Below are 18,634 nucleotides of genomic sequence, written 5' to 3' on the forward strand. Positions count from 1 at the left end.
CTTTCTGCAGCATTCTCCCTGTGCTATGCATCACGTGGATGACTCTCTCTAGAAAGCATTTTTTCAATACTTTGGACAGATCATTATTAACTAAAGGGGCCCACATTCAAAGCAGTGGTTCTTCAGGATTTTTCGGTGGAAGTTACAATCATCTACTGAACTGAGTTTTTGGCTGCCATCATATTATGCCCCAGCAGGGCAGTGTGTCATCAGAATCCGATTAGGACTCAGTTTCGGTCTGAGACCTACTGATTTTTCCTACTATCTTGGTTCCTGTCTGGAGAGCTTTTAAGACCGCCAGCTGTGTGGCCTGTTTGAAAGCATGAAGCTTGTGGCAGGAATGTGGCTTTACCCTGTTAGTCTTGCAGAATCACTTCTTGTGTAGAGAACCTTGCTTTTCTCCTGCCTCCTATAGTCTGGTTTTAGATTATTTTTCTTGTGGTTTCGGTTTGTGAGTGTGAACTCATGGCTTTCATTTCCTTTATTCCTTTCCCCCCCCTTCACATAGACAGTGAAGAAGGGAATAATTATGAGATATTTTTATATTTGTTTATACTGTCAAGCTGTACAGGCAACTTCCCCTTTGTCTTATAGAAAATAAACTCAGGCTAGTGAAAATATTTGAAATCATTAGTTTTAACTTGCCTTCTCAACAGTTCTTTCACTGTTTTGGTTTAAATATGGTTATAATTGAGAAGGTGTGGACATTAAAGAATTTACCCGCAAGTGGTACCATCCTTACATAACCACTTTTAGAGTTTTAGTGTATTTTCTTTTACGTCTCTAAGAGGTTATTCTATTTGTTTTGTATTTTAAGTGCTTTTACTGGGAATGAAATACATAGATTGGAATTTTACCTCATTTTCTCAACCCTTTCTTTTCCTTAGAGGTGTTGAATGCCCAAAAAAATAGCCGAAATAAGAGAGGAAAAAATCCCAGATGGATGGACTTTTGTATTATCAACAAGCTAGATGATCCATCCTTTATAACCAGTATTAAATATCTTACCCGATTTCTAAAGGATACACAGTCAAGAAGTGATCGGTGAGGCACAGTGCGTTGTCTTCATTAGCTCTCCACAACTTCTTCACCTACCAGTATTTTATTGACCTTGTTGGAGATTTAGGGCATTGAAATGAATGGAAAGACTCCAGTGGCTAGGAATGAGTAGCGTCAGTCCACAGGGTTTATCGTTTCTGTGCTGCTTCCAGGTAAAAGGAAAGATGACTTGAAGGAAGTGTCCCCTGGAGAACACTGATTACAGGCCAGAGCTGCAATTTCTGTCGTCTGCCCAGGGAGAGCGTATCCATGGGAGATGGCTACGTTCTCAAAGTTAGAAGGCTGCCCAGAAGGACAGTGGTCTTCTTCCCACCTATAACAATACAGTTATAATATTCTAGAAAAAGAAGCTTAAAGTGATGAAAAATAGTTTCAGAATGCTTAAATGTCAATCTTTCCCACTAGACTGACTTTTTAAAAATTATATTTTACATGTAGGAAATAAATGCCGCTGGGTTCCATATTTGAAGAGCATTTCAAGACCCTCACTTCCCCGTGTTTTGCTTGAGATGAGCATGTTTCCGGGTTTTGGTTCCAGTTTAGCAATCTGCAGAGTGCAGGTTTCTTCAGTTATTTCTCTGATAGAGGCTTTTTATGCCATGGAGTTTGGGTGCTTTCATCTTTTTAATGTGACTTTCCAGAAAAATGCTGTTTGTTATTATTTCTTAAGTGGTTTTAGATGTGTAGTACTCCTTAATCGAGCACTTGAAGTCTCAACTCACTTGTGCAAAGGTGGCTTTAATTCACTCTGTAGCGGAAAACAGGATAACTATAGGTTGGTGAACATACCATACTTTAATACCTTTTTGTGAGTCTTTTTGTGGTATTCTGTGCTTAAAATATGACTTGTTCATGTATTTATGGACAAGCAAGTAGCTTTTGAAATTTACTCTGTATCTGAGAACTGTTTATGGCCTGGTTAACAGAATGACCGTCTAAATTCTAAAATAGATACAAGAGAGAGGGGGTGGGGAGACTTGTGTAAACATTTAAGGATTAGAAGGAACTGAAATATCTAAAATCTTCTAGGCAACACCGCAGACTGCTTCTATTTCTAAAAAAAAATTTTTTTTGATCTACCTTTAAAAGCAAATACATAACTTATTCTGCTATAATTTCTTTCGTTTTTAAACCAAAATTTGATTTGTGTGTTACGTAAGCATTAAGTTTCATATATGTGAGGGGAAGGGGAAGGTTTGAGACTAGAACCCACCATCTCTTATTTTTTCAAAATAGCTCTTTTCAGCATCCCATGTTACCATTACCAGTGACAAGTCATGCCTCTTTGCTTGGAGTGGTAAGTTATACCACTTTTAAAATACCATTACTAAAAACTTAGCTCAAGTTTCTAAGCTGCCTTACATTTTTAAAAGCATTTGAAAGTATTTTTGGACGTGCTAATCATTAGTAGTTGGAAGTACAAAGGAAGTGTGTTTGGTTAATTTGTATTAGGGAACTCAGAGTTGTCTGGAGGAAGGGTTAGAAATGTCGAATTCCTTTGGGACTTAAATAAACTCATCTAGTGTCATAAAATCATGAGCACAAGATAAATTCAGATTAGCTAATTAGCCTTTGCCTCAGAGTTTACTATTTTATAAATAGGGCAAAACCCGCACTTAGAGTTACTTTCATGCTGCTGTTAGGCGAACTGGGCATCAGTGATAAGGTGATTAGTCTTACCTTTACTATAAACGTTTGCTCCCCATTTTGGACACAAATCCCTATAAGGGTTTAAGATTGGTTCAACTGTTATTTCTCTAATGAACATTTTCCCCTGATTACCTGTCTTTGCTAATACACTTCCATCTGAGTTGAGCTCTTCCCTCAGATTCTTTAAGCATCAGTTCTGGGTATTTGATTTAGTGTGATAGCTGGAGGAAACCTGTTAATATGAGGTCATTTGTGTCACCGAGAGTATATTTTAAGATTATGAGAAGATTTTTTGCCATAGTTCTCTATTCTGTGTTGCTATTGATTCTAAATACAATGTCAGATTAGCAACTTTTCAGGAAAGAATAAAAAGCAGCACTGTCACATTGAAAGTAACAAGTTGTAAGATACTTCATTTTTTCAGAAAATATGAAAATATGTATGGGAAATATGCATGTTTCCTTACTTGGGAAGTAAGGATAAACTATAGTAATTTTGTGTTTTATTTAGCAGATGATTGTATTTTTTAAATGTACGGAAGTATTTTCCAAGAGGGGTTCATTGGAACAAAAGTGCATTAGAATCTCAATTGTTACTTTTTAAAAAGTCTGAAATGTGTGTCGATCAACAACTTTGTGAAATGCCACATTAAACTAAAAAGCTTATGTGTGTTGTTAAGTTTACAAATATTCCAACACTTGTTTTACTATGAGCCCCTTTTTGTCAAGGAATATATATCAGTTTAGGAAACTTTGACATATGGTAATATTTTTATTATGTGTTTAAGCTACTGGGATTTTCAATTCCAGGAATCTTGAAAATAATTTTGAAACATAAAGGCCTAAAATTGTGTTATCTTAAGGATATTTAAGACACATGACATTGCGATTTAAAGAAGCAATCTAGCCATTTAAAAGTAGCACCGTATTTTCTTCCTTTTTTACTAGTATGTAATTTATTTTGTAGTTCTCATGGATTTAAAAGCAGCTTTTCTGGAAATATGAGCACTGAGCCAGAAGTCGGTAGATCTGATTTCTAGTCCTTTTTTGGCTGAGACTTTAATCAAATCACATAACCTCACTTAGACTCCCTTTTGACATTTGCTTAATGCACGTAATATTTACAGACTCGGGCTACCTCCGGGAATTGTTGTAAAGATAAAGTAAGGGAAAAGGAATCTATCTGTAGATTATCTGTAAGATTAGGGAAATAATTGTGCTTTAATTAAGGAAGTGGAAGTTGGGAGTGGCTTAAAACCCTATTCGTTAAGAGATATGGGGATATATGTATAACTGATTGACTTTGTTATAAAGCAGAAACTAACACACCATTGTAAAGCAATTATACTCCAATAAAGATGTTTAAAAAAAAACAACAACGCTATTTGTTTAGAGGACCGGCTCTTTATTTGAGGTTGGTAGACTTTGTTAGAGTTAAAGCAGACTTTGGAGATAATTGTGCCCCTCTCTCTTCTTGTCATTGAGGAAACTGAGGCCTCGGGATGGTAAGTGATTGGCCTTGAATCTCACTGGGGGACCCAGGAAGACGGCCAGGTCTCCTGACGCACCCACATGGCAATCCTGGCCTTCAGACCAGTCTAGGAGAGGGAACAGTGACCTGTTAAATCAGATATTCCTGCTGTGTATCTTCCTCCCAGATATTGTTTTACTTTTTATAATGGAATGTTAGTATTATTTTTAAGTTCCTAATTATGTTCTTGTTCAGTACTCTGTTTTGACTTTTATAGTGTATTGGATAAAATATTAATGAATTACTTTTTTTTTTTTTTAAGTATTTGTTTATTTATTTATTTATGGCTGTGTTGGGTCTTCGTTTCTGTGCGAGGGCTCTCCCTAGTTGTGGCAAGCGGGGACCACTCTTCATCGCGGTGCGCGGACCTCTCACTATCGCGGCCTCTCTTGTTGCGGAGCACAGGCTCCAGACGCGCAGGCTCAGCAGTTGTGGCTCACGGGCCCAGTTGCTCCACGGCATGTGGGATCTTCCCAGACCAGGGCTCGAACCCGTGTCCCCTGCATTGGCAGGCAGACCCTCAACCACTGCGCCACCAGGGAAGCCCAGTGAATTACTTTTTAGCTGTGAGAATTTTTATTCTTCTGTGTCATGTTTTAAAAAAGAAATTCTGACACATTACCATGTAATGTGCTAAAACCGAAATTATGAGAGAAAAGGTAAACACAAGGCAGTTTATAAGTTAGGTTAGTGTTTTACTATTAGTTACCTTTACTATTTTGACGTTTAAAGCATGTAGAATTTGTTAACATACCCACTACCATACCTCCTCTAATGTTAGGAAGAAAAAAATGGGAAGATATGTTTCTCCATGACCGCTCTTGAAAACGTTATCCTTTTTTCTTTGCCTCAAGTGCTTACTAAGACAGAAAGTAGCATTGCTTATTTTTATTGGCCACACTTAAAAAATAAGCAAGAAATAAATGTCTTATCAGTCAGCACACATTTGCAGAGTACTTTGTGCAGAGGCATTGTGCTTGGTGCTGATGATTTTTAAGACATGCTATGTATGGTCTTTTGCCCAAGAGGCCACGCACACACTTATTTACCATTTTATTCTTTTACAGTGTGAGATCAAACATTTTCCTGTATTTAAAAATACCTGAGAGAAGAATTTTCTCTATTTGTGTTCTTTTCAGCTTCATGTGAAACTTGAATAGAGAAATACTGCAAATAGAAAAAGAGTGAATAATTTTAGAACCCTGAGAATAATATTATGAAAGGTTAAATTGTCTATGCTTTAATAAAAGAAGCAGTTAAAATTACTTTAGTCACTGGAATAGTAAGTGTTTCTGTTTAAACTGTAGCCGCACACCTAGACAGAAATAAATCTTGTTAAAACAGCAGCTCACTTCGGACCTTACTTGCTTTGCTCATTCTGGGTTCCCCAAACCTTGACTGCAGTAAAGTAGCAAAGTTCTACTCGGCCTGTTTGTAATAATATCTTTAAAAGCTTCTTTAACCTGATACTTTATGAAGAAAAAATAAAAAGGATTAGTTACGCATGCCTTGAATTTATAGTCTAAAATGAGAATCTAAACATTTGATTATACTACAGTTAACTGAAGCATGTTTCGTTACTACAAACTACAAATGCCCTTTCGTGGGATTTTGATTCAATCTTCACTTCCTTCTCACAGAAGAACTCAAACCCGGGGTCACTTTATGAGATTGGTCTGCATTTTGATTTGATCTGAATTGTTGACTATGTTATCTTTGTGAAAAACATTAAAAAATATGCAAGAAGACACTGAGATACATAATACTTTATAAGTTCCTTGAAGTCAGGTCTTTTTTTTTTTTTTTTTCTCCTTTTAAACCATCTCCAGAGCCTGTATATTTCCCTGTTTATAGGTCTTGGTAGTATACATATTTGCTGGATAAATGAATGAATGGATTTATATTTATCTTTATGCATCATAATCCTCTTTTGTGTCGGATGCCATTCTAGTTTCCAGCTAGTCTGCCTGAGACATTTCATTTTTGCTTTAAAGTCTTTATTAGTATTTATAAAAAGGGATTAGCTTTTATTCTGGTTATCTGTTGCTTAAAATAACAACTTATTATTATCATCTCATCATCGTGTGGATTAGGAATTTGGACAGGGCATAGCCCGGATGGCTTGTCTCTGCTCCATGGTGTCTGGAGTCTCAGCTGGGATGACGAAAAACTGTTAGGGGCTAGAGAACAGCAGGCGGCTGGCTGGGCATCTCATTCTCTTTTATAGATGACCTCTCCTCATGGCGAGGTTTGGCTTCCTCACAGCACGGTGGCTTCAAGGGAGTCAGGCATGTTTAGCAGCTCAGGACTGTGAGATAGGGGGTTCCAGTGTTCCAGGCTGGAGCTTCAAGGCTCCGCAGTCCCAGACTATCACTTCTTCTGCCGCAGTCTGTTGGTCCAGCCAATCACTAAGGCGACTCTAGTTTCGAGGGAAAGGCAGTTAAACTTCATTTCTCAATGAGAGGAGTATCAAAGAGTTTATTGCTATCATGAGTCTTCCATAGTTCTGTTCTTTACGTACTATTTGTCATCATTATTATTAACCTTATTAGGCTGTGGTTTATTCTAGGGTGTTCAGCAAAATGTCTACTTCTAAGTACTTGGGGACCTGATGATAGCTCTTCTCTTCCTATCTCCATGCTGTAGTTGTGACTTGACTGCCTGAGTACCCTTAGTCCCAGACCAGAGAGACAAGACAGACAGACAGATGGACAGACAGGCAGGCAGGCAGGCAGGCAGACAGTAAAGTGTTACGTTTCTTTGGGTAGAAACAAGAACTTCTTGAATGGGAGTTCATGTTCAAAATGAGTTTTCCCCATGGTGCCAGAGGGGAATTCCTGTATCTGTGTGTGTGTGTGTGTGTGTGTGTGTGTGTGTGTGTGTGTGTAAAATTTCATGATAGGTAGGCCAGTGTGGTACCTAGAGATTTTGGTTTCATATACTATTAAAAAATTTCCCCCAAATCTAGGGAATTGACATAGGATTGCCAAATTTTGAATTTTGTCAAGTCATTACATGAAAAAAAAAAAAAAAATCTACTACTACCACCTTTTAAGAAAATAAAAGGAAAATGTAATGCCACAAAATAATAAGCTTATAATCTAATAAAGGAGAATCCTCAAATTTAATAAAACTTAGTTTTATGGAAAACAATTTTAATAGAAAATTAAAGCACTAAATTTTTTTTTTTCCACTTAGGTTTAAACCTGGAAAAGCTTTGTTTTTAAGCTACACGCAGAGACACATTTTGGGAACCACTGGTAGAGCCTTATTTTGATTTGTCAGAATTTTTAAAAAACAAAAGCTGTACACAAATGATTTTTTAAATTACATTTTATGGCCATATTTGTTACGTAAGTAATGGGGAAAATTAACTGGTGTAATGTCCCTTATGAAAAGCACCCGTTTTAGTATATGTTACTTAGATTCCTTTTCAATGCAGGAAGATTTTAGTTTCATTAGGACCTATAACACAAAATCAGATTTACTAACTAAGTGTAACTAAAACTACCAAATCAATAAGATTTAAATTATCAGTACCATGCAGTGTTTTCTGGCTGTGACAAGCCTGCTGTTTACAACCTGCAGAGGTCAGGTACCTTTGAGTTCAGCATATACTACTATTGGCTGTGTGACAGTATTTCACATCTCCCCCCCCTTATTTTTCTTTCCTTGAACTTATAGAAAACTTTGTCCCTCAACACTTGATATCAAAGACATTAAAATAATACTAGTCTCTAATCCAATTGTAAGCACAAATCCAAGTACTGAAATTAAGTGGCAGTAAACTGTCAGCTGTATAATGGTCATCCATATGAATTAGCAGACCCCTATGTTGAATAATTTAGATTGTCATCGGAAAGAAAATACGACATGAGAAAACTTCATGGACATTTATATGCATTCATAGTCTTTGGAGCTCCTAGTTTGAGGAAAAATTCAGCTACAATAGCTGTTTTCCTAGCTGTCTCCCACCTTAGCTTTTAGAATCGTTGTATTTTCTTTTTTAAATGCGATTCCTCGTGCCAGATAAAGTCCTCAGTTTGTCCTAGCCTTTAAGTTTTTTTCTTCACTCTCTTTTATGCTACAACATCATAGTATTTCTTCCATTTTCTTTGCTTATATAAGCACAACAAGCCAATAATTGAATAATCTTGTTAGTGAAACATTTTAGGACAATTCATTGGGTGAATTCACTGGGTGAGTTGATGCTTGGGGCTGTTTTTATAGTAGCTGGCTGTTAGAAAGCACCTTCTTGATATCAGATCTGTTCTTCTGGGGAGAATGAGGAAGTGGGTGAACCAAGAAATGCAGAGGAGTGGAACCTGGCTGAAGGAACCAGGATGGAAACAGCGGGGGCGGCAGCGGGGTGGTGTGCGGAGGAAGAGTGGCGGTCTTGGCACTCAGAGAGACCTAGATGCCACTAGCAGGTCTTCCTCTTGCTTTAAACTGAGGAAATCACTTAACTTCCCTGACTTTCACCTTCCTCCTCTGCAGAGTGGAATTGATAGATGCCTATTTATGGAAAATATTAAAAATAATGCTTGTAAAATTTGTATCAGAGTCGCTGACACCTGATGTTTAACACAAGGTGGCTCTCCTTGTTGTTCTGTGTTTAGCACTTTAGGCCGCTCCTCTCCAGATCTTTCACGTTTTATGTGTATTTTGTGTTGTTAGATATTTTATCTGAAAATTCTAGATTCATAACTAATTAACAGGCTTCTCCCATACCTTTTTGGGTACATAATGCCCTTCTTTGGTGGAAAGGCGGACACATATTTGATGATGATTTCCACAGCACACAGTTCAGACACGGTGGCAAGGCCAGCATTTTTAGGATAATATTTGTTTCTGGGTTCATAGAAATTCCATTAGTCAAAGGGAGTACTGTCATTGTCAGGAGAGGCACTAATCTCTTTGAGCCTCAGTTTTCCGTCTGTAAAACTGAGTAATTACAATAGATTATTTCCAAGCTTCTTCCAGACCTAAATTTTGAGGCAAAATTGTGCTATTGCCACAGGATCCAGTTTTCTCCATTTGTTCCTCAATGTTTTTGTCAAAACCCAGACACATAGCAAAATGAAAAATTACATTTTAAGTTTTTTAACAAAATGGGAAACTCTTTATCGGCCCACACAATCAAATTTCTGATGAAGTATCTTTTTTGATAATATTTTTTCTGAGTGACTGTTGGAACCATGGATTGACTCTGAAATCATACAGACAGAGAGACAAATACTAACTGTACTACAAGGATAAGCTGCCCCTTTTGCTCTAAGTTGCAGTGCTTTTCTCCTAGTAGTCTAGCGCTCATTTTTGGAATACCATATTCTTTCTAGAACTCTGTAAAATATCGCTACACTTAATTATGTCACATACAATTGGAATTTTACTCAAAGGGGAAAAACATATCTGTGATATAAAATTATAGCTGTAAACATGTATTACACACACGTGAGCTGTTTTCAGTTTGAAAAAAAAATACCATTGTTTTGGTGCTTGCTACTTTTTTTTGTCTTTCGTGGATTAGAGCTGCCTAGTCAGAGGGATAGGAACGTAGGGCCTGGAGGCAGGTGCCACTGGTTTGACATCCAGCCCTGTCACACATTCTTTGATTTTAGACAAATTGCCTTACCTCTTCTTGTCTATAAAATGGGTATTATATAACACCTTCCTTTTAAAGAAGACATTCTCCTACCCTCCTTCATACTGAGTATGGTTTTTTGGTTTTGTTTTAAAGAATATTCCCTTCATTATGTTGAAATGATGATTATCTTAATGTGGTCCTACAGTGTTGAAAGGCACGGCCTCCCTGGACCTGGTGGGAATTGACAGTGACAGTCATTTTGGGGAGAGGCTGGTTCTCAGGGAACAAACTCAGAAGACGGGCTTTGGTGGACAGAAGGTTTGTGCTGGTCCCTGTGATGTGGTTTTTGAGGGTACTGCTGGGTATTGGGGGTTAAACTATAGACAGATCATATAGTTTTAATGTTACTTCTGATTCACTTCTTTTTGTTACCCTGCGATCCTGAGGTAATTATTATACCACCTTGTCTGTGTTGTACTTGGGGATATGAGGGGAAGCTTCTCGGCTCATTTTGTAGCAGTCAGAGTAGTCCTTGCGTCATCAATTAGCGGGAAAATCCAAGGAGAAGGTGAGTTTCTGAGAGGATTTAACAGTCTTATTCCCTCCCCTGGAGTAGATTTTTTTTTCTCTGTTGTTAATATTTGCAGGGTATATATTTTATTTTATTAAGGAAATAGGTGTTTCCTCTCAAGCTGGTTTATTGTAAAAAATAAATTGATAATCTGTGGGAATCTTCTACTATTCTGGTGTATACAGTAGGCTTCAGTACCTGTTCTTGTTTCACAGAGAACGATAGGGAACATTCAAGGCAAGATGATCTACGCTATTGGGAGAAAAACAGTTAAAATTGTACTCATAGTTTTTGGGAGCCTTTTATTTTGGGTTCTAGTCTTGGTGGGAGTCATCCCGGAGCCTTTTATTTTTGTTTAAGGAAGATTAATTTCTGCCCAATACATTATTGTGTCTTTTATCCCCTCTAATTCTATTCAGGATTATTATTGTGTGAATTTGGGGGCTGAGCACCCTAATTAAAGACCCAGGACTTCTGCAGGAGAGTTGTTTAAAAGTCACTAGTCCAGCCTCAGGTTATCTTCTTAATCAGAGGTGGAGGAAACCTTACCCCTTGCCCTCAAGATGCCCACAGCCTAGAGGGGAAGAGAAATTTTAGCATAAGGTCATCATGACAGTGATCATTTGCACACACTGTGTCCAAATCCTTATTTCCTATTCACTTGTCAACACTCTAACTTTCTCCAGTCTGCTTTACGTCTTTATCATTCTGATGAAACTCTCCTTAGGAAGGTCATGGGCAATTTCTGCTTGCGAACCCGAGTAGAAGCTGTGCAGTTCTCACTGCTGAGTATTGAACAGTGCTGTCCCCTCTCTCCTTCTGGGAACTCTCTCTCTCAGATTCTGTGCTGCTCTCCCTCTTAGGTAATTTCTTCTCATGCTCCTCCGCTAATTCCTTTCCTACATAATTTTTAAGAGGAGGAGTTCCTTAGGGTGTCTAAATTCCAGATTCCCAGCTCTTTGTCCTTTAAACCATATCTATGGATTTAAATGCTGTTTTCAGGTCAGTGACTTCAAATTTAGTATCTTTAGTCCTCTCCCATGTATATTGGAGCCATGTATATTCAACTACATGTGAGGTGAATTTTTCTTCTAGGTCTTTCTCGGTACAAGAAGATTACTCTTTGGAGAGTCACTGTTTTTATTACTCTTTGGAGAGTTACTGTTTTATGATGCTGCATTACTTTATTGGCTCTGATCATAGTCGGTGAGAGACAAAATTGAAAGGAATGGTTGTATGAGATGTGTGAAATTGATGTTGTCATTATATCATACATATCATACATATCAACTGTGTATGTCGACCTACCTGTAGCTTAGTTTTTAAATAGACGATATATCCTTTTCTATATATCTTATTTTAATTATGGCTTATGAATTTTTTATATTTAGTATGGATGAAAAGTTATGAAGTTATAAATTAAATCTCTACACTTAAAATTGAGGTATGGTTGATTTACAGTATTAAGTTTCATGTGTATAACAGTGATTCACAATATTTAAAGATTATACTCCACTTATAGTTATTGTAAAATATTGGCTATATTCCCTGTGCTGTACAGTATATCCTAATTTATTTTATATGTAAGTAGTTCATACTTCTGAATCCCTTACCCCCCCCTTGTTTTTTTCATAGAAAGGCATTTTATTGTTTTAATTTATTTTTTTAAAGTATTATTTTTTATTTTATTTATCTATTTTTTTAATTTTTTAAATTTTTGGCTGCATTGGGTCTTCATTGCTGTGCACAGGCTTTCTCTAATTGCGGCGAGTAGGGGCTACTCTTCGTTGCGGTGCGCGGGCTTCTCATTGCGGTGGCTTCTCTTGTTGCGGAGCATGGGCTCTAGGTGAGCGGGCTTCAGTAGTTGCAGCACACGGGCTCAGTAGTTGCAGCACGCCTGCCCTAGAGCATGCAGGCTTCAGTAGTTGTGGCACACAGGCTCAGTAGTTGCGGCGTGCGGGCTCAGTAGTTGTGGCTCACAGTTTTAGTTGCTCCGCAGCATGTGGGATCTTCCCGGACCAGGGATCGAACCCGTGTACCTTGCATGGGCAGGCAGATTCTTAACCACTGTACCACCAGGGAAGTCCCAGGCATTTCATTTTAAATATAGCAGTGTGTATATGTCAATCACAAACTCCCAATCTATCCCTCCTCCCCCTCCTTCCTCCTGGTAACCATAAGTTCGTTCTCTAAGTTTGTGAGTCTGTTTCTGTTTTGTAAATAAGTTCATTTGTATCATTTTTTTTAAGATTCTGCATATAAGCGATGTCATATTTGTCTTTGTCTGTCTGATTTACTTCACTTTGTATGATAATCTCCAGGTCCATTCATGTTGCTGCAAATGGCATTATTTCACTATTTTTAATGGCTGAGTAATATTCCATTGTATATATGTACCACATCTTCTTTATCCATTCATCTGTCAATGGACATTTAGGTTGCTCGCATGTCTTGGCTATTGTAAACAGTGCTGCAACGAACATTGGGGTGCATGTATCCTTTCAAACCATGTTTTTCTCTGGATATATGCCCAAGTCCCTTACGCCTATCTTGCGCCTTCTCCCCTTCCCTCCTCCCCCTTGGTAACCACCAGTTTGTTCTCTATATCTGTGAGTGTCTTTTTTGTTATATTCACTAGTTTGTTTTATTGTTTTAGATTCCTCGTATAAAGAATTTCGTTGGTTAGGAGTCGTTGTCTGAACTCTTTAAACAAAGAAAGAAAACATAAGCTTGTGTGAAGTATATATAGAAGTTAATCAGTTAACTTATAAATTATTCTTCTGTAGATTAGATGTTATTTTTAGCACCATTAACTTAATAAGTGGGAAAGAATTTTATCTTGTATGTGTGGTACACATTCTTTACATTATTAAAACTTTTTAGGACATTTTATATTATATAAAATATGTGTTATATATATCAAATACAATGTCCTGTTCAGTAATCTGAAGTAGTTCTCATAGTTAAGTTTTGAAGGTATAGCTTTCCTCTTGATGCTATATGATTTGAAACATGCTGAGTTAAGGAGGGTATGTTTTATGTTCAGTTGTTTGGGAGTTTTTGTGCTTTTAAGCAAAAAGTGGAAAAATAAATTATTGTATTAATCATACATTTGGGGTATACGCTTGTGGTGGGTATATGTTCAGATACGCTTGGCTGGGACTGTTGAAAGATCTCAAGTAATTTGATCAGTACTTCTAGCTTTTTTCTTCCTTTCCCCATGTGTCCTCTTCACTTCTGTCACCCTGTGTGACTGGCTTGATGACTGGGGTGATGCTGGCGAAATAACAAAGAAGACCACTAATAGGACCTCTGTTGGAACATGGTGTATGGTGGCTGCGTGGTTCCCCTTTGGCTGGTCATCTCTTTCCAACAGCACGTGCCACGTACTCTGCTGTCCATCAGAAATCAAGTTAGCTGTTACGGTTGGCAAATATATTTTCATTTGCATACCGACACCGATGTTGATGACTTCCTTTAACTGTAGTGACAACTTTGAGAAAATAGTGAGGCTACATTTGAGTCAGGAAAAAATAAGGTCATGATTTATTAGCAGTGTCAGCCAGGGGTGAATGATGTGAGGAATATGCTGCTCTTGTAGGTACTACACCAGAAACCCAAGGAGGGATTTTTAGGCGGATCACATTTTGGGCCATCTTTTTCAAATCAAGTTGGCGACAGTGATAACGTTACCAAACTTTCCGTAATAGCCTAGTGGGTAAGAGCATGCATGAACCCAGCAGTCAGACTCTGTGTTCAAATCCAGGCTTTGCCGTCACATCAGCTCTGTGACCTTGGACAAAGTATTTCACGTCTCAGTTAAGTTTCTGAATCTACAAAATAGTGATGATAGTGGCAGTACCTGCCTCATAGGGTTGTTAGGAAAATTAAATTAGGTAACACGTTTCAAGCCCTCTGCCCAGAGCTCTCATGAAATAAGCATTCAATGAATGATAGTTATTGTGGTTATTAGTGGTTGTGTTAAACCAAAACAGCAAGATGTGGTCCTTCCTCATCCTAGTAGTCAGAAACTGCTCTCTTACCTAGTATTACAGACGTCACTTCATTTTCTTCCTGGCTTACTTTCCTTCCTCTGGCTCTGTTCATAACTATTCATTAAAAAAATAATAAAATAAAATAAAATAAAACATTGAGCACATTTCTTCCTAACCCTCTCCTGCTTTTATTTTATTTATTTTTATTTTTGGCTGCGTTGGGTCTTCGTTGCTGGGTGCAGTCTTTCTCTAGTTGCAGTGAGCGGGGGCTACTCTTCACTGCGGTGCGTGGGCTTCTCATTGTGGTGGCTTCTCTTGTTGTGGAGCATGGGCTCTAGGCACGCGGGCTTCAGTAGTTGTGGCACGAGGGCTCAGTAGTTGTAGCTCGCGGGCTCTAGAGTGCAGGCTCTGTAATTGCGGTGCACAGGCTTAGTTGCTCCGCGGCATGTGGCATCTTCCCGGACCAGGGCTCGAACCCGTGTTCCCTGCATTGGCAGGCGGATTCTTAACCGCTGTGCCACCAGGGAAGTCCCTCTCCTGCTTTTAAAGAAATCATCAACCTGTAGCTTTAATACTGCCAGCAATCTTTTTATAAGTGATGTAGGTTCAGTCCCGATTTCTTTCTCTCTCTTTTTTTTTTTGCCTCAGATTAATGAAGTGTAACTTGTGCTAGTTGATGCTCTACTTGACAAATGCTCACACCACCATTTGCTACTAGAACTACTTTTAATCCTTAGATCCCTTTGCTCACACAGTTAGCTATCACATAGGAAGAAAGAGCAGGGTCGCAGAGGTGTATTTTTTAAAATAATTTAAAATTTTTAACCATTAAAATAATTGAGGTATAATTTGCATACCATAAAATGCACCCATTTTAAGTGTATTAAAAGAAGAGTTTTAGTAAATTCTTACAGTTTTGTGTGTCTCATGTTTCTTATACATCTTTCTTTAGCATCACCACAATCCAGTTTTAGAATAATTCTATCAGCCCCAAATGTGTCCATTTTCGGTCCAGTCCCCACTTGTATTCCCTGACCCAGAATACCATGGATCTGTTTTCTGTCTCTGTAGTTTTGCTTTTTCTAGAAATTTCAAATAAATGGAATCATGCAGTATGTTGTCTTTGTGTCTGGCTTCTTTCTTTAGCAAAATGTTTTTTGAGACCCGTTCATGTTGTGACATACATCAGTAATCCATTCCTTTTTATTGTTGAGTGGTATTTCATTGTATGAATGTACCACATTCTGAAAAATTCATTCTCCAGTTGATAAACTTTTTGAATCGTTTCCAGTTTTTGGCTATTCTGGATCTAACTGATAGGAACATTCAAGTACAACTCTTTGTATGGTCATCTGTCCCCAACAGGAATGAAAACACACCTTGGTGTGAAATTGTTGGGTTATATAATGAAAAACTTCCAAACTGTTTTCCAAAATGGCTGTACCATTGCACTTTCCCACCAGCAAAGGATGAGGGTTGTGAGGGTTCTAGTTTCTCCATATCCTTGGCAACACTTTAGATATTTTATTAGATAGGCTATGGTATTTTGTTTTGGTTTTAATTTCCATTTTCCTAATGACTAATGGTGTTCAGTACTTTTTTTGTACATTCCCCATGATATATATAAAATGTCTTAACATATTTTGCTCATTTAAAAAGGTTGAATTATCTGTTTTATTATTGTAAGAGTCCTCTATATATTCTATATACATCCTTTATTAGATAGTTATTTAGCTCTTTATATTTTCTAAATACATGTATATTATCAGGTAATCATTTTGTCAATATTTTCTTTCAGTCCGTGGCTTGTTTATTTTTTTTTTTTTTGCTTTCTATTCTGTTTTTTTTTTAATATGTCTTTATTGGAGTATAATTGCTTTACAATGTTGTGTTAGCTTGTGTTTTCATTTGTTATTTCTTTTGAAGGGCAAAAGTTTTAATTTTAAAGGAATTCAGTTTTGTTTTTTTCTTTTATGGTCTTAAAAATTTTTTTTTTCCTTTATGCCTTTAGGTGTCATACCTAAAATTTTTTTGCCTAATCCACAATAATTTTCTCCAAGTGCTTTCTTCCACGAGCTTTGTAGTTTTAGTTCTTACTTTTAGATCTATCATCCTATCTGTTTTGTGTTAATTTTTGTACAAGGTGCAAGGTAAAGGTTGAGGTTCTTTCCCCCTCCCCCATATGTATAATCAGTTTTTGGTACCATTTATTGAAAAGACTGCCCTTTCCTCATTGAATTACTTTACCACCTTTGTTGAATATGAATTGATATAAGCATGTGGGCCTGTTTTTGGACTCTGTTCTCTTCCGTTGTTTACCCTTACGCCAGTACCCTACTGCTTTGATTCTTATAACTTTATTGTAAGAACTGAAGTCGGGTAGTATCTTTCAGCTTTTGGTGTAGTCTTAAAGTGGTCCCCATTCAAAACTTTCCCAGCAGGCTCCATGTTTATAAATCTGTCTGGGTGGTTATGGGCAGATAACACTACTAAGACATCTCAGGGAAAATCAGTTTTACTTCGGGTAGGGTAGGCCTGACATTACCTGTCACTTTATTGAGTTACCTGTCACAGCTAGCAGCATTTAGCAGGATCACACTTGTCATAATCATAATTATGTGTAATGCCTACCATGTACCAAGTGCTTTATGTAATTATCTCATTTGATACTTCCAAGGTGCTGCAAAGAGGACACCATCATCCTCATTTTATAGTTGAGTCCACAATAACATTTCCTGGGTCACACACCGAAGCAGCTGCTAGTGATGGAACAATATTAACAGCAGCAGTATTCACATGAGAAAGCCAGGTTTTGAAACCTCACCTGTTCGATGATCTTAACCCTAGGTTCTCTCAACTGCTCCAGGTGGCCTTCTTCATGGAGAGGAGGTTTATCTTTTTAGTTTATACAGTGGAAATAGTAGTGGTAGTAAGAGAGAAAAGGACGACATGCGTGTATCCCTGCCTTTTCTTGCAAGGTTCCTGTCTTTCCTTCTGTCAGTCTGCCGGTGACAGAAGGCCCAGGGCAGTCTTCCCCTCTCCATCCCTTGACACTCCTAAAGTAGCTTCCTGAAAGCTATCTAGACTCGTAGATGAGAAGGGGGATGTCGATTTATTATAGGTTGTCAGTGCCCGTACTTTTGCTTTAAGTAGCTGTTTTTTTCCTTTAGTGACTTAGAAAACATTTTATAATTCTATGTTTATAAGTATTTTGTTAATTCTTCTGGTTTAAAATGTTACACCGAGGTATCATACTATACTGTGGAAATTATTCACATCTTCTATCTTCATGTCTATATGTATCTTACTTTAGTTTGGATTCATTAGCACATTTTACTCATTATATTAGCACATTCATAAAAACCTTTTGAGTGGTATAGATCAAGCAATAATTGTTTAATATCATCATTCATTCGTACTCACATCACAAGTTTTAACTCTTGACTGTTGCATAGTGTGATGTCCTCGAGCACTTTAGTTGTTGGTATAGAATTAGAATGGGCTTAAGTAGGCCAGCAGCGCTGGAAAGAATTGATGACCCCTGTTACGGAACAGTTTACTGCTCACCACTCACAGGCTGCTGCTTGAGGAGAATCCATTTGTTTTATTTACTGCGATAACCTCTTATTTGCATACAGATTTCCTTTTGTTTTTCATGAATCATCTCTGCCTAATACCCTAGCTGCATTTCTTTACCTGTGACTGTCTCCAGACTGATCAGGTCCTGGCAAAAACCAAAATGCATTTTTTTCCCATTTCTTTCCCCTTTATGAAATCAGATGTTGCTAGTGCCCTAGAAAAAATGGCAATTTGGGTAATTAACATTAGCTTTTTTCTACTATTAGGTTCTCTTTATTATTCTGAAGAGTAAAGGACGCATCAGAAAGTTAATACTCTTTTAAGTCTGATAATGAATCAAAGTATGAATTATTACTGATTGGTGTCACCTGAAGGAAAAAAAGTGCAGTTGTAAAAACATTCCTTGAAGCTGATTAAATCTAGTAGTACAATAGTTAAAATAAAGACATACTACTACTCGTAGCAGTCATGTCGTTTTTCTTAGGTCCATAATATACACAAGAGTGGTAAACATTAATCCACATAAAACATGATAGGCTCATATTGGTTGTGTTCGTATTACTGACTGTGCATCTTGGAAATAAATAAACTTCTTTGGTACAGTGGAAGTGATCCTTGTGTGGATCAGAGAAAGTGCTGCACAGTCCTTCATGGCTAAGTTCT

At 37.5% G+C, this 18,634-nt stretch overlaps 1 protein-coding gene across 7 annotated transcripts in view; it reads left to right on the forward strand.

The window, feature by feature from the left end:
* The window catches only part of NCOA2 (nuclear receptor coactivator 2), a 275,517-nt gene that overhangs the window by 85,671 nt on the left and 171,212 nt on the right, over positions 1–18,634 (forward strand). The window lies entirely within an intron of this gene.

Source organism: Balaenoptera acutorostrata, chromosome 17 (genome assembly GCF_949987535.1).
Source record: "Balaenoptera acutorostrata chromosome 17, mBalAcu1.1, whole genome shotgun sequence".
In the NCBI taxonomy this organism is placed as follows: domain Eukaryota; kingdom Metazoa; phylum Chordata; class Mammalia; order Artiodactyla; family Balaenopteridae; genus Balaenoptera; species Balaenoptera acutorostrata.